This window comes from Balaenoptera ricei, chromosome 11, assembly GCF_028023285.1.
Source record: "Balaenoptera ricei isolate mBalRic1 chromosome 11, mBalRic1.hap2, whole genome shotgun sequence".
NCBI classification, from domain to species: domain Eukaryota; kingdom Metazoa; phylum Chordata; class Mammalia; order Artiodactyla; family Balaenopteridae; genus Balaenoptera; species Balaenoptera ricei.
In genome coordinates, this window is record NC_082649.1 from 60,037,047 (window position 1) to 60,061,928 (window position 24,882).

The 24,882-nt window shown below is 43.9% G+C and overlaps 1 long non-coding RNA gene across 1 annotated transcript; it reads right to left on the bottom strand.

The window, feature by feature from the left end:
* Nucleotides 1-1,665: 1,665 nt before the first annotated feature.
* Nucleotides 1,666-24,670, bottom strand: LOC132374877 (uncharacterized). The gene is made up of 2 exons (XR_009505789.1): nucleotides 24,280-24,670; nucleotides 1,666-4,193 (listed from the first exon to the last, which is right to left on the bottom strand). It is a non-coding gene; the product is annotated as an uncharacterized LOC132374877 (long non-coding RNA).
* Between the last annotated feature and the right edge of the window lie 212 nt (nucleotides 24,671-24,882).

A 24,882-nucleotide genomic window follows, 5' to 3' on the forward strand; every position in this document is an offset into this window, starting at 1 on the left:
TTTTGGGTTTGGGCCATTCTAGTAGTGTGTAATGGTATCTCATTACTGTTTTAATTTACAATTACCTAATGGCATAGAAAGTTGAGCATCTTTTCATATGCTTACTTGCCATCTTCTTTGGTGAAGTGTTCATTCAGGTCATTTGCTCATTTTAAAAATCATTTTTTAAATGTTTGTTTTCTTATTGTTTAGTTTAAGAATTCTTTGTTTATATTGGATAGCAATCCCTCATCAGATATGTCTTCTTCAAATATTTTTTCTCGGCCTGTCGTTTGTTCTCATTCTCCTGACAGTGTCTTTCGCAAAGCAGAATTTTTCAATTTTAATGAAGTCCAGCTTATTAATTATTTCATAGATCACGTCTTTGGCGTTGTATCTAAAAAGTCATTGCCATATCCATGGTCATTTAGATTTTCTCCTATGTTATTTTCTAGGAGTTTTATAGTTTTGCCTTTTACATTTAGGTTTGTGATCCATTTTGAGTTAATTTTTGTGAAGGGTGTAGGATCAGTGTCTAGATTTTTTGCATGTGGATGTCCAGTTTTTCCAGCACCATTTGTTGAAAAGACTATCATTCCTCCATTGTATTATCTTTGCTCCTTTGTCAAAGATCACTTGACTATATTTATGGGGGTTTATTTCTGGGCTCTTTATTCTGTTCTATTGATCTATTTGTCTATTCTTTTGCCAAAACTACACAATCTTGATTACCGTACGTTTACAGTAAGGCTTAGAGTCAGTCCTCTGATTTTGTTGTTCTTCAGTATTGTGTTGGCTATTGTGGATCTTTTGCTTCTCCATATAAACTTTAAAATTATAGTTTGTTGACATCCACAAAATAACTTGCTGAACTTTTGATTGGGATTGCTGTGAATCTATAGATCAAGTTGAGAAAAACTGAGGTCTTGGCCATATTGAGTCTTCCTATCCACAGATATGTAATATCTCTCCATTTGTTTAGTTCTTTGATTTTTTTCATCAGAGTTTTGTAGTTTTCCTCATATAGAGATCTTGTATATATTTTTAAGTTTATATCTAAATACAGTTGACCCTTGAATATCACGGTATGAACTGCATGGATCCACTTGTATGCAGGTTTTTTTCAACAGATAAGTACTACAGTACTGCACAAGTCCATAGTTGTTTTTTTCTGTGGCTACAGAACTGTGGATTTTTAAAAAAATAACAGCTTTAACTATTTACAATAGCCAAGGCATGGAAGCAACATGGATGGACCTAGAGATTATCATACTAAGTGAAGTAAGTCAGACAGAGAAAGACAAATACCATACGACATCACTCATATGAATCATATGTGGAATCTAATTTTAAAAAAGTATACAAATGAACCGATTTACAAAACAGAAACAGAATTACAGATATCGAAAAGAAACTTATGGTTGTCAAAGGGGAAATGTGATGGGGGGTATAAATCAGGAGCTTGGGATGCACATAACTACTATATATAAGACAGACAACCAACAAGGACCTACTGTAGAGCTGAGGGAACTCTACTCAGTATTCTGTGATAACGTATACGAGAAAAGAATATAAAAAAGAATGAATATATGTATAACTGAATCACTTTGCTGTACACCTGAAACTAACACAACATTGTAAATCGACTATACTCCAATAAAATTAAAATTAAGAAATAGAATAAAATTACAAAAAAATAAAAATAACAGCTTTATTGATACATAATTCACATGCCATAAAATTCACCCTTGAAAAGTGTACAATTCAGTGTTTTTTCCTATATTCACAGAGATGTGTAACCCTCACCACTATCTAATGTAAGAACATCTTTATCACCCCCTAAAGAAACTCCATACCCATTAGCAGTCACTTGCCATTCCCCCTCCACCGTAGCCCCTGGAAACCACTAATCTACTTTCTGTCTTAATTACTTTGTCTGGATTTGCCTATTCTGAGCATTTCATATAAATGGAATCTTATAGTGTGTGGTCTTTTGTGTCTGGTTTCTTTCACTTTACATGTTTTCAAGGTTTACCTATGTTATAGCATGTATTAGTACTTCATTTCTTTTTATGTCTTAATATTCCATTGTATGGTAGACCATATTTTTTTAAATTTATTTATTTGGGGCTGCATTGGGTCTTCAATGCTGCACGCGGGGCTTTCTCTAGCTGCAAGTGGGGGCTACTCTTGGTTGCAGTGCACGGGCTTCTCATTGCTGTGGCTTCTCGTTGAGGAGCACGGGCTCTAGACGCGTGGGCTTCAGTAGTTGCAGCACGCGGGCTCAGTAGTTGTGGCTCGCAGGCTCTAGAGTGCAGGCTCAGTAGTTGTGGTGCACGGGCTTAGTTGCTCCGCAGCATGTGAGATCTGCCCGGACCAGGGATTGAACCTGTGTCCCCTGCATTGGCAGGCAGATTCTTAACCACTGAGCCACCAGGGAAGTCCCAACCACATTTTATTTATCTATTTATTAGTTGATGGACATTTGAATGATTTCCACTGTTTAGCCATTATGAATAGTGCCGCCATGAACATTCACATACAAGTTTTTGTGTAGATGTACATTTTCAATTTTCTTAGCTATATACCTAGGGTGGAATACCTTCTAAGTCATAAGGTTTTAATGTTTGACATTTGAAATGCCAAATTATTTTCTAAAGTGACTATCATCTTGTAATTCTTTATTGAAATAAGTATGTAAGGTCTATTTAGGAGAGTGATTGGTTTCACTACTCTCTAAATATTTGCTAGCCTTGGCAAGGTGACTGAAATTCCCCTCATTCTTGGAGCTAAGACACTGAAAACCCTGTGTTAAAAATATATTCATCTAAGAGAAATAAAATATGGAGAAATACCCAGTTAGAATGCATTTATCAATTTGGCATAGGTAAATGGAACATCGGTCAGGCAAGTTTTGATAGAGGAACCAGGGGGAAAGGGGTGGGAGAGGGATAAACTGGGAGACTGGGACTGACATATATACACTACTATATATAAAATAGATAACTAATAAGGAGGACCTACTGTATAGCACAGGGAACTCTACTCAGTACTCTGTAATGACCTATATGGGAAAAGAATCTAAAAAAGAGTAGATATATGTATATGTATAACTGAATCACTTTGCTGTACACCCAAAACTAACACAACATTGTAAATCAACTCTACTCCAATAAAAAAAATTTGTTTTAAGTTTTGATAGGGGAGAATGGTCATGAAAGCTCCAGGTGCTCCAGCCTTGCTGAGGCTGGCTTGGAGGTAGATCAGAGCCATGAAGGAGGGGAGGGGGACCAATTTGGAGGAGCCTATTCTGAAGAAAACTGTGCAGTGGTACATAGGGCATGTATAACCATTTTGCCCAGGATTGATACTCTTTTTGGTTATTGTAGGGCTGAGGATAGAGCTAAACATTTGTCAAAATAAAATCGATCCTTATTTAACTTTTGAAAAGGAGTAAATTCAGTTGGATGGTAGTAAATGTTTAACAACTGGCTCTCTGGAGGGGGGAAAAGCCTTATTTGTAGGATTTGCTGCTTTCTGTGATGTAATTACCCTTACCATGCCCAATTTCAAGCTACCAATGTCATGTTTTTGAACATGACATTGGGAAGGACAACGCACAATCACTTTCTTGAGCCAGTAGGAGCCGACTCCAGCACCACTGGTTGAAGTGAGGGATGAAAACATCAGATAGAATCAGGGTGTGGCAGCTCATGCAACAGGCTAGACTAAGGAGTATGGGAGAAGAAGGCAGAATGAAAGTAGGCCAGTCGCAGATGAGAAGAGTAACTTGGCATAGAAAAGTGGGTGTACGCAGGGCTGGTCACCCACACGTTTTGTAGGTTGCATCTTGGTGCAGCTCTGAGTTTCTCTTTTGCGATGCGGTCTTCAGAAACACAGCACCCTGCTTAAAAGGCTGCTGCCAAGGTTCTGTTGCACTGTGATAATCATGCAGTCAGCCAGGCCAAACTCTTTTCTGTGTCGTGAGGCGCTGGATGAGGCTTGCCTGGGCTGACTTCACCTTCAGGAGGCAGAAATGAAATCAAAGCGACAGGATAAATGGAAGCTTTCCCTTGTCTTTGGTGTGAGTCTATGTGGTGTAAGCATATTTTTCCATCAGGAATTAGTTGCTTAGAGAAGAAAGAGCCAAGCAAATCTGGACCAGGTGTTCACTCCATTTAGTCCCAGAGCCAAGAAAAACCATCTTCTGGGCACTGGGAAGAAGAAAATGGAAAATGCCAATTAATGATCAGCTTTCAAATTGTTTCTACTCGTCCAAGGGACTGGGTCTCATCTGACCCTCCAAGCTCCACTGGGCAACCGAACTTCATTTCTGCAGAGAATTTTCTAATAATCATGAGCAAAATCCTAGTGACTTTTAAAGACAAGAATTTTAAAGATAGGGACTTACCTGGTGGCGCAGTGGTTAAGACTCCGCACTCCCAACACAGGGGGCCTGGGTTCGATCCCTGGTCAGGGAACTATATCCCACATGCATGCTGCAACTGAGAGTTCACATGCCACAACAAAGATCCCGTGTGCCACAACTAAGATCTGGTGCAGCCAAATAAGTAAACAATTTTTTTTTTTTTTTAAAAAGAGTTTTAAAGCTAGATGACTTCCTCTAAGAAATCAAAGCTCTACCTGCAGCAGGGTCTTTAGGAAGCCAATACAGGCAGTAGAAAATGAGAAATTGAGTTACTCAAGCCATGAAGGGCAAACAGAAGGCTGTGGGATGCCTCACAACCAGGCTGATGGATTTTTCACAGAATCGACGGGTGTTTTGGCAGAATCGTCCTGAGTAACTGGTTGCTTAGGTGACGTGCAGACACAACTTTCTTCTAACTCAATGGGATGCCAATTATCTTTTTCTTTACCTGCTAGATGCTAGGGGAAATAAATCTGTATATTTTAAGAAGGGGCATATATTTCCTTTGTGAATGAAATGAAACCAAGGGGATAAGTATAATAAATTATGAGTGCTCACTTATTCTGATGGGGAGAAAAGAAAGGTTGATTTTCCTTCCAGAACAGCCCCTTGATCTAGCCAATCTGTTAAAGAATAATTGAACCAGCAACAATCACTTCCATGCAGTATCTACTAATTACGCTACTCTATAAACAGTCTCTGCATTCAGACATGCTAATTGCTAGAACGGGAACATTACATCACCAAGGGTGTCGTTAGAGTTTTAGCTACTCCCTGATTCAGAAGATCTAACCCTGAAATATGAAGGCTGTGTTTTTTTCCCCCCTTTTCTGACTGTGCTCTGACTTTCATCTCTTATTCTGAAACCTTTGCTTCCTCCAAATTCAAGTCTTTTGTCTTCTTTTGTGTTATCAACCTCATAAGGTATCCCAAAATATACCATTTCTCTTAAATGATTCACACATTTAAAAAATTTTATTTAGTAAACTCCCAGACAGCTGAAAGAAAAGGCACCATGAACTGAGCCTGATATAATCCATTCAGGCCTCCATTTGTATCTTTCAAGTGAGAGACCGGGATTATGTGTCAATTAGGATTAGGTTCAACTGTAACAGAGACCAAGACAACAGCGGCTTAAATCAAACATGAGGTTATTCTCTTCCAGTAGTGAAGCCTGGTGCTAAGAGTATGGGGCTAGAACATTAACTCTGTGATCATCAAGGACCTAGGCTCCCTCTATATCATTGTTCTGCCATCCTCTGAACTTGACTTCAACCTCTGGTCTAGGATGGCTGCTCTAGATCAAGCCAGCATGTCCACATTTTTGCCGTCAGTGAAAGAGGGCACATTGCCTTTCTAAATGGTACCACCCAAAGTCACATTCAACATTTCCACTTTTAAGCCATTGAGTAGCTGCAAGAGAGTCTGGGAAATGAGGTGTCTATTCTGAGAAGCCATTGACCAACTAAAAGTTGGGGATTCTATTAGCAATGGAGGAAAGAAAGAACAGATATTGGGAAGAGCTAGCTGGCTCTACCACACACTAGATTGGTGATTTTGAAATTGTATCCTCAAAGTCCTAGGGTTTTGGTATATTGCACAGAGGCTACTGTGGGTCTTGAATGGGGCGATGTGTGGGTAAATTTGCATAGGATCCCAGAATACTTATCAAAATCAGAGTATATATCCCCCCTTTTGAAGTGTAATTGTATTAGAACATTTCTGATGGGTGGCAGTGGTCTGGACTGAACCACTGACAGGTGACTGGTAAGAATTCTCAGGGCCCCAGGGGGAGAGGTGCTTTGAGTGGTGCCCTGGGTTGGTCAAGGGGAAATCTGATTCTGGAGCAGGCTGCTAATCCTGGACAAGGTCACGGTGAAGTAGCGTTAGACCAGTTTTCAACGTTGACATCATATGGCGCTAACAGAAGCAACAGCAGCTGACAACTGGGCCTTGAAACCGGACTGATAAGATTCTGTATTTTTCTCTCTGAAAGGGTTGTGATCCAAGTGATGACTACAGTAGAGTTTCTCGACCTTGGCACCCTTGACATTGTGGGCTAGACGATTCTCCATTGCACATGACTGTAATGTGTATTGTAGCATGCTTACCAGCATCTCTGGCCTCTACCCATTAGGCGCCAGGAGTATCTCTCCCATTGTGCAAACCAAAAATGCCTCCAGACATTGACAAGTGTCCCCTGGGTGCCAAATTACTTATAGCTGTGGACCAATGGGCCAGAATCTAGGTAATGATGCACACTTTTGTACTTTGCTAATGGTTGTGCAATTTGGTACCAAACCTTTCATAAATGAGATACATAGCAAAGGCCTTCAATATGTCCATGACTTTAACTTAATCCCATTTCTTGGACTCTGGCCCAAGGAAACAATTTGCAAGAGGCTTTCTGTCTAAAGGTACTTGTTGTAGTACTATTTTCAATAGATGAAAAAATTAGAAACAACAAAAAATATTAAACAGTAGGGAAAGAATTAAATAAACCATGGTAGATCCATGTACCCACTAAAATGTGTTTTTGAGTTTATAATAACATGGGGAAATACTTAGAATGATAAGTGAGCAAATAAAAAAACTATGCAAAAAAAAAAGACAAGTAGGAAACTCAGTAAAAATGGTAGACTCTGGGGAGTGGGATCAGGAGTGATTTTTTTTTTTCCCTCCTTCTTTCTATCTTCCTGTGGTTTCTAAACTTTCTAAGCTCCCTATGAATGAGTTTATTCCAAAATGCAAAACAAAACTACAAAGAAGATCCTAATTAAAAAAAAATTCTGATGCCTGTCCTGGAGGATCCACAGACCTTTGTGAGCATTCCTGGAAGTGCATGCTGTTGGGAGAGAGGCCAAACAGATATTTCCTCCTGCGCCGAGGAGCCAGGCTTTGTGCAAGTGACCCTGCCACCCTGGCCACAACCCACTGAACCAGGAATCCCTACTGAAGCCTCCAGGAGACTGGGCGGAAGGAAGCCCAACCACCTATGAGGAGGCTTGACTCCAGGCACTGGAGGTACTGTCAAAGAGGAGCCTTTGACACTGGATAGCGAAAAATAGGGCCAATCAGATCCTGTCTCTGGAAATGTGCATGGAAAAACTCTCCAAGGAGGCTCCTCTGCCCCTCCTGAGAGATTAACAAGGACAACCAGACCATAAAGCAGCTGGGAATCCTGAGCAATGAGGGCTGTTATTCTGGTTCCTTGGGAGGCTGCAGAGATGGCTTTCCTTACTCCCTACTTTCGTACAAGAAGCACCTACCATATAGAGAGATGTAGGCAGAGTGGGCCCCGGTGTCTGGCAAAGCTCAGCTCCCTTTGGGTGTGTGTAGTGGACGTTATATGGGCAGCTGGAACCCTCCTCCCAACCCTGCTGGTCCCAAAGGTCACTCCACAGATGAGTGTCACAGGAAGCTTATTAAATTCCAGATTCCAGGCTCCCCTCCTAGATAATTTCACTTAATAGTCTTGGAGAGTGGGGAACTCAAGAATTTGTATTTAAGAGTTCCCAGGTAATTCTGATGCATAGACCAGTTTCGGAACCAGTGTTTTACCCACTACTAAAAAAACGACACCATCCTGCTCTAACTCTGAAGTAACCCCTAACAGTAGGATGGTTCCTCAAAAAAATTAAACATAGAACTACCATAAGATCCAGCAATTTCACTCCTGGGTATATAGCCAAAAGAACTGAAAACATGGTCTCAAATAGATATCTGTACACCCATGTCCATAGCAGCATTACTCACAATAGCCGAAAAGGTGGAAGCAACCCAGGTGGTCATCACAGATGAATGGATAAAAGAAATGTGGTATATACATAAAATAAGTCTTATTCAACCTTAAAAAGGAAGGAAATTCTGACACATGCTACATTGTGGATGAACCTTGAAGACATACTGCTAAGTGAAATAAGCCAGGCGCAAAAGGACAAATATTGTACGATTCCACTTCAATGAGGTTCCTATAGTAGGCAAATCCACAGAGACAGAAAGTAGAACAGGGGTTGCCAGGGGCTGTGGGAAGCTATTATTTCATGGGTACAGAGTTTCAGTTTTGGAAAATGAAAAAATTCTGAAGATGGATGGTGGTGATGGTTGTACAACGTGAATATACTTAATGCCAGTAAACTGTACACTTAAATATGGTTAAAATGGTAAATTTTATGGATATTTTACCACACACATACACAAAAACCCAACAAACCAGCAATGACTAAACAAAACAAAAAAAAACCTATACAATTCTTTCTAGCAAGGAAATAAGCCACCTCAAAGAAATCAGAGCCAAGAAAATAACTTTTTTTTTTTTTTTTTTTACAAAACACTGTCAGAGATAAAAATCTTTAGAAAAGAAAATTAGTTCAGAACAAGCTTCCTTCATCGTATCAGCGTCCCTTATCATAAAATAAACAGAGAGAAACAGGAAATGGGAGACTAAAATAAATCTTCTGTTTCAAGGAAAAAAAAAAAAATCATTCCTAAAAGTTTACACGCAGATCTTTCTGGATCTTTCAAAATGTCTCTGAAATGTTGCAGTTCAAAGCTTTTCAAATACTATAGCCTCCACCCACTCCCCGGATATGCACTTACTTCCTCTCTTATAAACATAACTTCCTTTGTTGTTTGAACAGAGTCAGTGACTCTGGGGTCTCCTTGTGGTTGGTGCCCACCGACGAGCCCTGTTCCTCGAATCAGCTGGGAAACCCTACAGGGTGGTCAGTGACTTGCCATAGACAAAAAGGAGGCAGGTCAGTGGGGGGACAGTGTGACAGAAGATGCTGTGAGTCGGGGAAGGCATCTATTAGGAGATCTCACAAATGTGAATGGCTGCTATCAGGGTGGTAAGCGGCTAATCAGTGTTTTCACAGATGAGACCAAAAAAAAAAAAAAAAGCCAACTTTCAACAACTTTAAATACAGCTTGAGTGATGTTTAAGTTACCATTAGGCCTGTCTGCAAATGAGTGAAAATCCAAAACAATAGTGATTTAAATAGCACAGAAGTTTCTTTCCCTCCTTGTAAATGAATCCAGAAGGAGGGAGCTGGGCTGCTGTGATGGTTCTGTGAGGTTGTCAGGGACCCAGGCTCCTTCTGTCTTATCACTCTGCCACCCTCAGCTCACGGGCCAATGTGATGATTTGACTATTTAAGCTTCAGCCTTAATCAAGTCTAGATTCTGGCCCAGGAGGTAGAGGAAGGCATGAAAGGGTCCCTTCCTTCTAATAAGGTAAGTTGCATGTAACCCTCCCACGTATATTCCACTGGTCAGAACATGTTCTCATGACCACACCTCGCTACAGGAGAGGATGGGAAATGGATCTTTATTCTGGGGAGCTGCTGCACAGCTAAGAAAGGGAAGGCTGATACTGGGGTCAATGGTTAGCAATCGTTGCCCCCAGGAAGTTACGTCAGAAGGTAGAACTCGGGACTTCTTTTTCACAAGTACCACAGACCTTCCACATGAGACTCTTCTAGGCCAATCGTCTCATTTAATCAATACAACTTCCCTGGGTTTGTGTTCTTTCCACTCTACAAAGGTAGAAGGATTCCAAGAGTTTGTGTCACTTATCCAAAGCAGCTCCATAAGCTATGCCGTTGGCCTTCCAATTCTTCAGAATCAGCCCTGAGTGGTCACAAAGCCCCTTCCTCTGTAGCACCGAGAGGGGCAGGTGGATGGGCCTGGGGATGGCTGTGTGGGTCTCTCAGGGTCTCTCAGCTCCCGGCATGGTCACCTCTACACATTTATGTCTTCCTAACTCCGAACTCTGCCATGCAGGACTCCAGGAGCCCATCACATGGCAAACTGTACACATCACCCCAGCCCTGCTCTTACCCTGGAGGCTGGAAACCCTAGGCTGGGCCGCCGGCTTGCTTACTTTTCAAGTTGATGTTAGCATTCTGGGGCAGATTCACTCATTCCCGATTTGCAGCTGTACCCACTTTTGTTGAGGACATGCGTGTGCTGGAAGGGTGGGAGGGCGCTTACTGCAGACCCCAGAGAGCCAAAGGGAAAAAAGAGCATCAGTCCCGAGCTGGGCTCCCCCGGGGCTGAGACATCTGTTGTTAGGAAGGAACACCTAAAACTAAAAAGAAACCGCCTTTGGCTGGCTCTGTCTTCTCTTGATGGTTATTTGGGTTCCTTTCATACTTTCAATGAACTCTCTTGAGGGATTAGGAAATTTAATGTTTAAATCATTGAGGATGAGGAATGAGCCAAGAAGAGTAACTTTTAAGAAAGAGACTAGTTCTGTTCTGCCTACGAACTGCCCGTTCCACCCCCTGGCCGGTGTGTGCAGCCTGACTGTTCTAAAGCACACGGTGTCTGCATTGCTTGGGGAGGACCACAGAGGCTTCTCGACTCCACACAAGGTCATTCCACATGAGCTTGGGGCTGACTCCCTAAAAGCACGTCTCCCGTGAAGAGGACAGAGTCTGGGTCACCCATTCCTTCGGCGGACCTCCAACTCCACAGATCACACCCCTCCACTACTGTCCTTCTGACCACTACAGAGAATCCTTCTGAAAAGCTCTTAATTTCTGTTTTAAAATACCTTTCAATAAAAGACATAAAAGTAAGTGCTTGTTTATTATAAATTCAGAAAAGAAACTAAAAAGAAGGGAAGAAAAACTACCTCTTATTCTATCACCCAGAGATAACCGTGACTAACCTTTTGTATATTTTTCTAAGCACATACACGTGTATGTTCGTATGCACATGCATGTGTGTGTAAAAAGCTTTTGAAAAGCAAATATGGCCTCAGACTATTTTATAACCAGCTTTTTACCACTTAGCAATAGGCCACAGACATCTTTCTATGTCAATAAATATATATCTACAATATTTTTCTTAGTGACTGAAGATATTACATTGTACCATCATTTTTTTTAAATCCCCTATTGTTGGACAGTAAGATTAGTTCATTGCGCTATTTTTGGAAAAAATTATTACTATTATTATTATTATTACTAAAGATCTTAGGGCACATGCTTGATTATATCCTTAGAATAAACTCCTAGAAGTAGAATGCTAGGCAAATGCTTTGCAAACTGTTAGGATTTTTTTATATGCATGGTCAAATTTATCTGTAGAAAAGTTGTAATAATTTACACTCATCTCCCATGTATGAGGAGATTCCCGATGTTCTAGTTTACACTAGACACTATGTCTTTCTTTAAAGTCCTGGAAAGTCAATGACATTCTGTAATCTTTTGGGAAAGAACCACAGTTGCATATCCATCCTATACACAAAGCTCTCCTTCCACGACAGCTCCATCTGAGAAGTCAGGCCCCCAAAGGAGCCAAATTAGACCCAAACTCAAATATATCTGGGTCTCAGAACATCCTCTCGTTTCCATCAGCCTCTGAACACACATCTGGCCAAACAACTCTCTGTGATTTGCGACCTGGACTGGATTCAACGCTGACCTAGATAGAGAGCACTTTGGATCTCATTACCCGCCCTCCAAGCCATCTGGTGCTGGCTAAACAGGTTATCCACGCAGTAGGAACCTCCATCCCTCAACTAGCTTTCTTCTTGCCAGGTTTCTTCCAAAAAAAATATTTTCTACCTAGCTCTTCACACACAAAAAAAGAGGATATGGATTATCTTTTGCATATCTTAACCTGATAGACAAGAAGCTTATTTTTTAGAACTTAGCAATTCTACAGATTCAATCACAGCTCCCTGGATGTCCCAGGAGACAGTGAAAAGGGAGAGAAGGGGAGAAGGAATGAATTCCCATGGTCACAGGACTGGGGCCTGAGGCGTTGCCTCTGCATGTTATCTCACTTATGTTAATATTTAAAATATTTGTGGTTGGGGGGGAAATGCCAATTATCTTCAAAACAGAGAATCTGTTCTTGGCTACAAGTGTTTTTTCAAATTCCTAGAATTAAAGCAGATTATTCTTCCAGGCTCATGAGCTATTTTTATCTGCAAAAATATGGAGCACACATACCTGTTCCCACGTTCATCTACGCGCACAGACACTGGGGTTCGTTACCGTCCCTTAGCTCTGTTGAAGGCAGAGCTAAGGGACAGTAAGCTTGGTGCTTTACCACCTTTGCAGAAGTGTATTGCTGTGGGGTGAAGGACTGTCTTCCTTTATAATTACTCATTTTCTCAAATGACATTTTGGGATTTTTAATAGCAGTCATGGAAAACAACACAGTTACAGAGAAAACAGACTTATGGTTACCAAAGGGGAAAGGGGCAGGGAGATAAATGAGGAGTATGGAATTAACAGATAACACTACTATATATAAAACAGATAAACAACAAGAACCTACTGTAGAGCACAGGGAATTATATTCAATATCTTGTCATAACCTATAATGGAAAAGAATCTGAAAAAATATATATATATATAATATATATAACATATATATATATCTCTGAATCACTGCTGTACACCTGAAAGTAACACAATATTGTAAATCAACTATATTTCAACTTTAAAACATAAAAATCAGTCATATAAAGCAAAATAGACCTATTTTTCTGAACCTCTATTGTTCACTGTGTTGTGTTGTTATGGTCTCTCTTCTTTTGACCCTGGCATTTCTTTACTCATGCACAACATCCTTATCGAGGGCCTCCTGTGGGCAGAGCCCTCCGCTGGGTACCGTGGAAGGCCTCAAGACAGAATCCCTCGTCCAGCTCTGTCCCCAACCAGCTGTCATGAAGGGGTCCCTGCACTTTACACAGCCACAGTTTATGCACCTTTGAAACAAGGCACCTGGCCTTACTGCCCACAGGCACTGACTCCCCTGCACTTGTGGGCTCCTCACGGTCCGGCGCGGGGCGGGGGGGGTGTCCTGAGCAGGCTCTGGCTGGCATCCCAGGCCACAGGTCAGAGAGACACATGGCTTGCTCTGGAAGTGAAGCAAGTCAAAGCTGGGTGGAACCCCGCCCCGAGCCATGCCCACAATCACGGGTAAGCCCTACGGATGCTGAGGTCCTAACAAAGGTGTCTGATCCAAACTAACGCCATTGTAGTCATATATCTGAGGCTCTATTAAAATGTTTTGTGATGAAAATTTTCAAAAATATGCAATAAAGACAGAAGAATAAAATGAAAACTCAGGCACTCATCACTCAGCTCCAACAATTTTAACTCTGCCCCGACCCTCCGAATCCCAGACATCCTGTCATTTTACCCGTAAGTGCTTCAGTGCGTGTCTGTAGTTAGAAAGGATGTTTTAGGGCTTTCCTGGTGGCGCAGTGGTTGAGAATCTGCCTGCCAATGCAGGGGACACGGGTTCGAGCCCTGGTCTGGGAAGATCCCACATGCCGCGGAGCAACTAGGCCCGTGAGCCACAATTGCTGAGCCTGCGCGTCTGGAGCCTGTGCTCCGCAACGAGAGAGGCCGCGATAGTGAGAGGCCCGCGCACCGCGATGAAGAGTGGCCCCCGCTTGCCACAGTTAGAGGAAGCCCTCACACAGAAACGAAGACCCAACACAGCCAAAAATAAATAAATTAATTAATTAAAATGAATAATGCTAAAAAAAAAGGGTGTTTTAGAAATATAACCGCCATGCCGTTATCCACAAAATTAACAGGTATTCCTTAACATCAGGTTAGTTCTCTTAAAGATGTCTCTTTAGGGCTTTTTTTCAAATCAGGATCCAAACAAGGCTCACACTTTTGTTTTGATGGTCCCTTCTGTTCTGTAACAGTCTCCACTCCTTTGTAAATTTTCATTTCCTTGCAGTTGGTTAGTTGAAGACACCAGGTCATTTATCTCGTAGGATGTCCCACATTCTGGACTGGGCTGCTTGCTTCCTTGTAGTGTTGCTTAATTTGTTCTTCAGTCCCCTTTATTCCCTGTAAACTGGTAAGACATCTAGAGGCTTGATTAATTTCAGGTTTTTTGTTTTTTTTTTTTTAAGGCAAGAATGTGTCCGAGTTGATGCTGTGTATTTGACACTGCATCCCCCTAGGGAGCACATCTGGTCTGGTCATCCCACTTATAGTGATAGATCAGAGGGCTCCGGTAGCTAAGTAAGGGGGTGACCCTGACGGGAAGCAGAAGAGATGGGATTTGGACCTTCTCAGTCTGATTCCAGAATCCACAATTTTAGCCACTCCCCCATCTTTCAGGAAAAATAAGTGCTCCACTTTCATACCTTTTTCTCTGTTTCTGGATTCCTGTACCCACCACCCATCTTTCCCCTGTACCAAGGACAAACACCACTAGTTGTAGGTCAGATCCCGTAGTTTAAATTGGGGAGGAACACAAGGTCAGTGCTTTCAAGCACCAGGAGGTCCAGGTGTGGCTTGGGTGCTCCTTCTGTCCTCTGGGTCATGGTCAGAGGTGTAAGAGGTGGGGAGGGTCTGGGAAGGGGGTGGCATCTGACAAGAGTTTTCCTTGGCCGCCGCATTTCTCTCCAGCCCTAAACCCTTCAGGCTCTGGCCGCAAGAGCCTGGGACCCCATAGTGCCAAATGTCAAAGGGATTGAGAATGACTATGAAAGTGTGATCACATTTCCAGTCTTTATCAAGAATTTCCCATTTCCTTATTTTGACTTCTTTTCATGCCCTCTTCTGCCATGATTCTTCTCTCAGTTCCTCTCGGTTTTCACTGGACTCATCTGTCTTGTCCCTCCCTCATGGGACAGGGGCCTTTTAGAACAATCCCACACTGAAATTACACGCCAAAGGCAGTCAAGGTAGCAAGAGAAAGGTGGGCATCATAGGTACTGACCTCTGAAGTCTCTGCAAGTCCTAAATCTGAGGGTCTACCTCCACCTTGCACGTAGGGAGAGACTCCCACGAGAGACTCCTAGCCAGGTCCTGGGCACAGGGACTCCAGGGAGCTGAGGGGTGGAGAAAGCAGAGAAACAGGAGAAGACTGGAGAGAGAAAGACCATCTGATGGGAAATAGAGAAATCCCTCCCAGTGGGCTCTGGTGCTGTGTTTCTCTTTAATTCACCAAGGTTGTGTTCTTTCTGTCCACGCATGAGCTGGGCTACAGGCCTCAGGCCTCCTAGAGGCCGCGGATGTATTTGTTCTTGCCTTTTGTGGTGGTGATTACCTTTGTGCACTGCTCTCCTTCATTTACAAGGAATATTTGTAGAGATTCTTACCATTTACAAGGTCGTGAACCCTCACAATGACTCTTAGAGCGAAGGATCATCATCACACTCACGGTCACTTGAATACAAGACTCAGAGCCTGTAAATGCTTGAGGCTCCCCCATGATGAAGCGGCTGGGCCAGGACTTGAACCCATGTCCCTGGAAAGCGGAGCATCTTCCCCTATGACCACCCCCTACCCCCAACCCGCCCACACAAGGTTTGCTTCAGAGAAACAGGAAGGGCTTGGGTGTCACTTTCTTCAGGACCCAGTGACTCTTCTTCCCAAGAACTCGGTTGAGAGCGCCGGTTCCACGTGCTTTGTTTGTGGTCAGCGTCCGGTGGGAAAGGGTCAGCTGGCTGTTCAGAGTGGGACAGAATTTTTGGTGAGGCCTCCCTTTCCCGCTCTAAGTAATGAAAACATTGGTACTCCCAGGGGGGGGGTCTCCTTGGGACACATTCCTTGTTGTTATTGCTATTGATGTGGTTTGTGGTTTTGCCTTTTTAAATTAAAAATCATCGTTTCTCCAATCGGGAGTCATATGTGCTCATTTTGAGACTCTTAGAAAAATGGAGACAAGCAATCTTGTCCGGTCTCCTGCCACCTCAAGCCACAGCGAGGACTTGGTGGGTTTCCTTCTTGTCTCCTGTGCCCCTGCAGATGCCTGCCCCACGCTTCCCTGCGCCTGGAACCTCACAACAGGCCCCGTGTCCTCTCGTATGGCAGGGTTCGGCTACGAGGGAGGCCTGGCGGGGCAAGGACAGTGTGGCTGGGAATTTATTCCCCTCGCTCCCCCTCTGCAAGGTCACCTCTGCCGAAGGTCACTGCTCCTTTCAAGACCCAGGAGCCAAACAAGGCACTCGCCCCCCACAGGCTCTGGTAACTGTTCCTAATCTCCTTCCTCTGGGCGCCGGGTGGTAGGGCTCTGGGTGGTAAAGCCCCAGCTACTGCAGCACTGGTTGTTCCCTGTCCCCCCGCCCCCCGCCCACACTTTCATAAATAATCCCTCCCCAGGTTACCCTGTTTTCAACATGCCATCTGTTTTCTGTTGGGAACTGGACTGCCTCACCTTCTGACTCCTTGGTATGTCAAGACCTTTCCCTTGAAGCTCCCATGGCCATGCTATTTTCTGAGGTTTCCAAAGCAAAGTATGAAGTAGAGCCTGGAATAAACTTGGGGGTCCCGGGGCAAGAAGGCATCTAATTTCCTGACTCCCAGTAGCACCCCCCTCACCTGACCCGGCTCGGACCTGCCCCAGGCCCGTGTCCACGCGTTGTGATGTGCCGCACACCTCCACACACTCCCAAGCACCTCCAACTCCTACCGCCCCTACATCTCCATTAAAGTCACTCCTTTGGTCACCAGAATTACCTCCACGAGGTCCTGCTTGGAAAGGAAGTTGTAGCAGAGGAGGAAGGAATCCTGACTTTTTCACCCCAGAGGCCTCTGCACATGATGCTGCCTCAGACCCCCCGCTCACCGCCTGGTTGAGTCTACCTGCCCCTCTTATCTCGGCTTTGAAGCCCTCTCTGAGCTCTACGCCCTCGCGGCTCTTCCGTGTTGTAACTCTCCTCATGAGGTCCATGAGGGCAGGCACCACGTCCTACTCACCCTTCTACCTGGCACCCGCCCATAGCACCTGGCATATAATAAGCACTCCATCAGTCAGTTGAATATTGTACATTTGGGACATCCTCCAGTATCAAGTTTTCCCATTAGCCCCATGTTGAAGGACTATTTCCATTTGGAAGAACCCTTGAATTGAAGGAGCCAGCCATTGCTTCCTGGAATACTGTATATACATTAGAAGCCATTTACCCGTCCCCACAGGCACGGAGGTGACGGGACCCTACAAAGGTGTGTTTGTGGGAGGTGGGCGTGGGGAATAGAACAAAAGGTGCACCTTTGTCAGAAACTTTTGTGGGGCTGTGGACACGGGAGGAGGCGGAGTGTGAAAGCAGAGCCGGGGAGTCGGGAGAAAATTCTAGTCCATCATTTTCCCAAGAGCCAGGTATATAAAAAAACACCAGTGCTACGGACGGTCCTAGGAAGATAGACTTCAGATGCAATTTCAGTCTTCTGGAGTCACTTCTGAATTTATCTACCACATTTAACTTTACCTCCTAGTGTGGGGTCAGGGGAGCTTTGAGTATTAGTGAAATATTTCAAACCTCCCTGTAAGAGGAAAATATGAATACCTCTATTTGCACAAAGAAACAGTGGAAAGATATACAAGGAACTAGTGAAGTGATGACTTCCGGGGGTGGAGTGGAGGATCCAAGCAGACTGGGTAGCAGAGAGAGGGAAACTTCTCAATTATAACTTTTGATATTGATTTTTGAATCATAGGAATTTATAACCTATTTTAAAAAGAAAATTACATTTGAAAAACCTTCCCTGAGAAGAGCAATAACTTTCCATCTTTTTTTTCACTTCAACCCACTTAGGTGAGGCAAGAGACCTCACTGTCCATCTATTCTATCCTTTTACGCTTTCCAGTGGAAGAAACAATGGGACTCGTTCATAATAACAAAGTGTCAACGTATAAGCAGTTTGCTTTTGGGGAGAGGGGGTAGCATTATGTAAACATTTGCTTTTGCAACTGGGGTATGATGATTCCTATTTGAACCACAATGTATCTTCCAATTTAGTTACTAGAAAATTACGGGCCCCAAATACTGATGTGGCAAATATCTTAGAGAAGATCAGAAAACCTAAAACCAACCACGTGGATAACACAGTAGCAGCAACTGCTAAGAGAGAAAACAAAACTTGTTTCCTCCTAAATGTGGGCATTTGGCTGTTTACAGTTTTGCACGCACAGCAGGAGCTTTGCAAGTGGCCACATGTTGCATAGATGATAGAATTTTGGATAAATGCTGAATAAAAGTATTCTGGTCACACGCTCATTTTGGTTCATGAATTCCAAATTCAGTCACCCTTAATGATTCACTTAATAAGTTAATAGTAGAAAGCGATTAGTTCTCCCTAAATGACAGCTGGAGGATTGCGTGGCATTCACCCAGAAGAGCAGAAAGGACTCATGTTTGGAAAGCAATTTGCATCCATCAGGAGAATTCTTGCATCTCCAGTGGCCTTTGAGACCACTTCGAAAATGGCTCTATTAGACTTACTTTACTGGTAAAAATTTATAAAGCTACCCTGCTCTGAGGTGGCCAGAGTCCTAGAGAATTTGGACTCTGTGATGGAAAAGACCACCCATCTAAATCATGCTTTTTCCCAGTGGGAAGCAGCCCTTCAAACAATGAAGGTCCTTCTTAAGTATCAGCTTTGGCCTCTGGGATAACTTTTCTAGAAAGAGCTTGCTGGGTGAGTTGCAAACACTTGGGGAGATATTTTCACAAGGAAGGTCTAAGAACTGTTGAGGATTGAGTAGCTCTACCCTTCCGTACATTTTTAACCACAGTTAAGCTTCCCTGGCAAGGAGTGATGGCGCTTTCGAGGCAGTGAGTTTAGACCCTCTGACCCCCTCGACCCTCTTGTCCTAGATCTTCCCAGCATCTGCCCTGTTCTATCCTGTCTCTCACATCGAATTCTACACCGACCTTTGGACTTAGGGGCCCTCTTGGGCTTCCCTAACTTTGATCATCTCGTGCTATCACTTGTGACTTGCACCCACTCTTCTTCTTACACCTGATCCAGCTCCAGCTCCAGGGGACCAAAGAGGAGGTAAGATGCAGTAAAATGAAATCCCCAAGGCTCTTGAATCCAAACACCTCTACTCCTTAGCCTGCTATGGTTGGTTAACCATCATGGACGTTTAGGAGAACGTTAAGCCACGTGGCATGGATCTGTACTTCCCAGGAACTGAGAATATGGGTACGTACAGGGTTGGCAGTCAGCTGGTTAAATACTGAATTACTTCCCTGTCACTTGGTACAGCTATTGACCGACTACCTTGACCACCTAGGCTCCTTCCCTGGAACTCCCTAGACCTTCCCCTAAACCTGCAGCTTTAGGGACAATGCCTGGCCAATCAGGGGCAGGAGTCGGGGTAGGGCCTTGGTTGGGTACCCTTGGCCAAAATCCATTCTGATTGGCCGATACCTGAGCCAGACTAGTTGTTATCTATCTCAAATATCAACCTTTACAAGTGAGCCATGGTCTTAGAGATTTCCAGATAAATAAATGAAAAAGAAGAAAGTCAGACAAGTGACGGCTGTGCCGATACTCCCAGCTGGCAGCCTCTTCTCTTCAAAGGCTGCCCCAGAGGTATAAGCAGATGATTTACTAAAGCAGATGATTTACTAAATACTGCCTTTTGCCAAATCCCCAGAGGTCCCTGAATGTTGGGTGCTAATAAAGCTCAAGTTATTATTAGGCATGTGGTCTATGTAGGTCACTGCCAAGTGCTGGCAAAGAAAAGCAAAGCAAACAAGCTAACCCTGGCTAGAATGTGGATGAGGAATTGCAACCCCTTCTCTAAACAGGAAGCATGCCTGAAATCTTTTTTGTCTCCAGGAGGACTTGGCTTCCTCACCTGTAAAATGAGGGTCCTATTAATGACCCCCTTCACCAGTGTCTCAGGATTTTGGACAAGAAATAAGCCTCTTTAGAAACAAGTGGGGGAACCCATCAGGGAAGAGTATTGGGAGATTCAGCCTCATCCTGTAGAGGCTTGGATCCTTTAGATTTTCTGTCCCTGCCACACTGCAGTGCTTGGCTTCCATTTTACCTGGCAGCCCCTGAGAGGGACTGTGGCCATGAGTGGGGCAGGAAACAGCTCCAGGAATTCAAGGTCTTGACTAAAGGAAACAGCAGATCTGTGCTTCCAGTTCTGCTTGGACACAGGCTTTTTTCAGATGCTCACAGGAAGATGACTCGTGTCAAGCTTTCAACCATTTGGACAAAGTTCAGGATTGTTCTTCAGCAAGACCTCTTCCTGAGCAATAAGGAACACACGCATTTCCCAGGCATCCTGTTGGGCGGTGATGTTCCCTCTTTACCAAAGCTCTCCAAGCTGGAAGGGCATCCGCACAGGTAGGAGGGACTGAGGGGTTGGGGCCACGTGTCTGGGGGAGGGTGGTGGGGTTGGAGGTGTCTGGGGGTATTGCTGGAACGCAGGTGCAGTAGGACCCTCCCGGGGAAGAAGGAAGAGCTAGGACAGGCAAGAGAGCGGTGGATCTGCCCGTGGTGATGTGCCTCCTGACGGGAGGTTTCCAGGCTGAGTCACCCCGTCTGAACCTGGCAAAGAATGGGAAACCATTGGGAGAAAGAACAGGAAGAACCCAATTCAGGCCAAGGCAGAGGGAAGGGGCAGGGTCATGGGATTTCTGGGACAGTGGAGCCCAAACTGAGCCCTAAGCATGCTCCTTCTTTTTTAAGAAAAATTAAAACTCAGCGAACGTACACTTCCTCCTGTTTTACAGAACATGTGAGGTGAACCCACATCTTCAGTTTTATTTACGTACTAAATAAGCACATGTAGCACTTATTTGGTGCCAAGCACTCTTCCAGAGTTTGACAAGTTTTAACTCATTTAGTCCCCAGGACAATCAGAGGTCCTATGATTATTCCCATTTTACGGCGAGGAAACTTGAGGCATGGCAGAAAGGGTTAAGTGGCTTACCCAAGGTGAGGAGGAGCCGGGACTGGACCCCAGGCAGCCTGGTTTCCATGTCTGTGCTTTCAACTCTTGAATTGATTTTTTAATAGACTTTCCTTTTTAAGGACAGTTTTAGATTTATAGAAAAATTAAGAAGATAGCACAGAGGGTTCTAATACATCCTGTATCCAGTTTCCCCTGTTACAAACATCTTATATTAAGGTGGTATATTTGTTACACTTAATGAACTAGCATTGATCATTATTATTAACGGAAGTCCACAGTTGATTTGGATTTCCTTAATTTTTACCTAATGTCTTGTTCTGTTCCAAGATCCCATCCCGGTTACTGCATTCCTCATGTCTCCTTAGGTTTCTCTTGGCTGTGGCAGTCAGTTTCTCTGACTTTCCTTGTTTTCCATGACGTTGATGGTTTTGAGCAGGGCTGGTCAGGTGTTTTGGGATGTGTCTGATGATTTTTCTCCTAATTAGACTGGGGCCCAACCCTTGTCTTTTTTTTTTTTTAAACATCTTTATTGGAGTATAATTGCTTTACAATGTTGTGTTAGTTTCTGCTGTATAACAAAGTGAATCAGCTATACATATACATATATCCCCATATCCCCTCCCTCTTGAGCCTCCCTCCCACCCTCCCCATCCCACCCCTCTAGGTGGTCACAAAGCACCCAGCTGATCTCCCCCAACCCTTGCCTTTTGATCGTTACAGTGAGCTCCTGCAAGGCAGGTGCCAACATAACAGGGACATCTGCCATTATTTGACAGAATTCCACACTAGGTATTTTTTTTCTTATGTATTTGGTTCTTTTCAGAAGGAAAAGGAGACTTCTCTTTTGTCGTCGTGCTAAATCATCTGGTTCCGAGTAAAGAAAGTCATCTTACCCTAGACTCTCCCGCTGGGGTAAAGCCCTTGGTTTACGCTAGTTTCCATCTTCCAGGGTCGCAGGGTGCATTTCGTTCCTCCAGCTGGGCCCTGTTCATCCCTGTTAAGACTCAGACCCCGGCACAGAGAAGCGCAAAGGGAAAGTCGGGGACTTGGTCCTGTAGGGCTCTGTGGGGTTCTGTTTGCTTCCTTCAGCCAACATGTCCCCAAGCCTTGTCACTCCCACTGAAGCCAGAGCATGCGCGGCCAGCGGCCTCCCAGCTGCCAGGTGGTGGCTTTGTCTCTGCAGCTCTCCACCCCTGCTGTCTCCGGGGAGGCATCTCCTCAGCTAGCCCCGTGGGCGCACAGCTGCAGAAGCTACCCCACTCCCCACCGTCCTCAGGTGCTGTCCTGGCAGGCGGACCCTCCTTCCTAGATGATAGACCACACCGTCAGATGGGTCCTGACGGCCCCGACTGGGAACACATGCATTTGATTTTCCCAGGGAGAACTCCGATCATAAAGACGTTTACGCATGAGGGAAGTGCTTGATATACGGCCTTGAGGTGATAAAAATACACGCCACCTTCTCAGAAAACTAAAAATAGAATTACCATATGGTCCGGCAATCCCACTCCTGAGCATATACCCAGACAAAACTATAATTCGAAAAGATACATGCAGCACTATGTTCACAGCAGCACTATTCACAATAGCCAAGACATGGAAACCACCTAAATGTCCATCAACAGATGAATCAATAAAGATGTGGTACACGTAGACAATGGAATATTACTCAGCCATAATAAAGAACAAAATAATGACATTTGCAGCATCATGGATGCAACTAGAGATTATCATACTAAGTGAAGTAAGTCAGAAAGATAAAGACAAATACCATATGATATCACTTAAATGTGGACTCTAAAATATGACACAAATGAACATATCTATGAAACAGAAACAGAATCACGGACATGGAGAATAGACTGGTGGTTGACAAGGGGGTGGAGGGTGGGAGAGGGATTGGAATTTTGGGATTAGCAGATGCAAACTGGTATATAAAGAATGGATAAACAACAAGGTCCTACCATATAGCACAGGGAACTGTATTCAATATCCTGTGATAAACCATAATGGGAAAGAATATGAAAAAGAATATGTACATATATATATGTGTGTGTATAACTGAGTCACTTTGTTGTACAGCAGTAATTAACCCAACATTGTAAATCACCTAGACTTTAATAAAAAACATTTTTTTTTAAATACACGCCACCTTTTAAAACCATGGCAACACAAGAGGCAGGACAGTTGCAAATGAAAGGGCATTTAAAATATGGCAATGGGCTGCAGGTGTGGAAAGAAAGTTGATCAGGAAAACAGCTAGAGGGAATGGAGTCCTGCCTTCATTCTCATCTACACTGTGTCCCAGCTCAGAACCTCACCAAGTTCCAAGGCCAACCCCCAGTAACTGTTGGCTATATGAACAAGGGATGCAGAGTAGGCATCTCCTGGCTGCCTCCAACAAGTCACAGCCCCGGCTTCCCATCTCTTTCCCTCCTTGCCTTCAGTCTGAACAGAGCTAACAGCTTCGTGGCTCATTTTACCTTCCCAACCCTCCTCCTGCTAGGTTGAATCATTAGCCTCGGTTCCTCACCTTCTGCAGCACTCACACCCTCTGCTGTGTAACTCTGCAGATCTTCCCACAACCCTGGGAGGGAAACACTTCCCTGCCCCATGATTTTGGACTCGGCTGGAGAATATTAGCAGATGTGACACATACAGTGGTTCGAAATGTGCTTGTGTGGTTGGGCGTGTCCTCTTATGCCTCTCCCCGTCACCAGGAGAAGAACATGCCCCAGCTAGCTTGCTGGTCCCGGGAGGATGAGAGGCATGTGGGACAGACCTGGACCCAAACAGCAGCGTTCAGCCGAACCCAGCTGATCCCAGCCAAGATCAGCCAAACCGCAGCTCAAATGTATGAGTGAGAAACAAACGCTCCGTGGAATGCCATCGAGCTTTCAAATCCTTTGGTACCAGCAATAGTACCGGCGGAGTAATACGCAGGACGAAGGTTTCTGGGAAGAGGAGACTTCATGTCCCAGGAGCCCATTCCTTTCTTACATGAGTCTTCCTGATGATGTCACCGTCACCGGGACTCACCTCTCCCAGAAAGCATTGGTCTGTTAGTAATGTCAGTAATTAGCATTCACCTGGGGTTTTATGGGCAGGAGGCAGCAGCAACATAAAACTATCTTATGAGGTGGAGAGGCCGGGATTATCACATTCATTTTGCAAAGAGAAAATTAAATACTCAGACGAGTTGGGTGACTCACCAAGACTGGACCAAGAGGCAGCTGTCTGAAGGAAGAACGCGATAAGCAGTTCCTCATACCCGGGGGGAAGTCACGTGTGTGCTCGCGCAGGCGCCTTTTATTTTTGTAACATTTCTTGTTATTAAAGGGATACAGGCCAATTGTAGAAAAATAGGAAAACGCGGGAAGCATTAGTAAGTTTCCATCCTACCTAGTAGTATTTTATTTCTCTGTGTTATTTTTGTTATTATTTTTTTTGGCTGTGCCACGCGGCTTGCGGGATCTTAGTTCCCTGACCAGTTGCTCCCTGAAGTGGAAGTTCGGGAGTCCTAACCACTGGTCCACCAGGGAAGTCCCTCTCTGCGTTATTTTTAATGCATGTATATTTATTATATATTTTTATAAGTTAGAAGCATACTGTATATATAAGAACATTTCCTATGGCATTTAAAATTCTTTAAAGACAGTTTTTAATGCATACTATGTTCTATGACTTATTCTAATTTGTTTAAACATTCTCTATTACTGTAAATGTAGCCTGTTTGTAATTTTTTTGCCATGAAAAACAATGTTTTGGTGAAATCTTTGTTGGTACAGGAGGTAATTTATGTATTTAGTGCATGG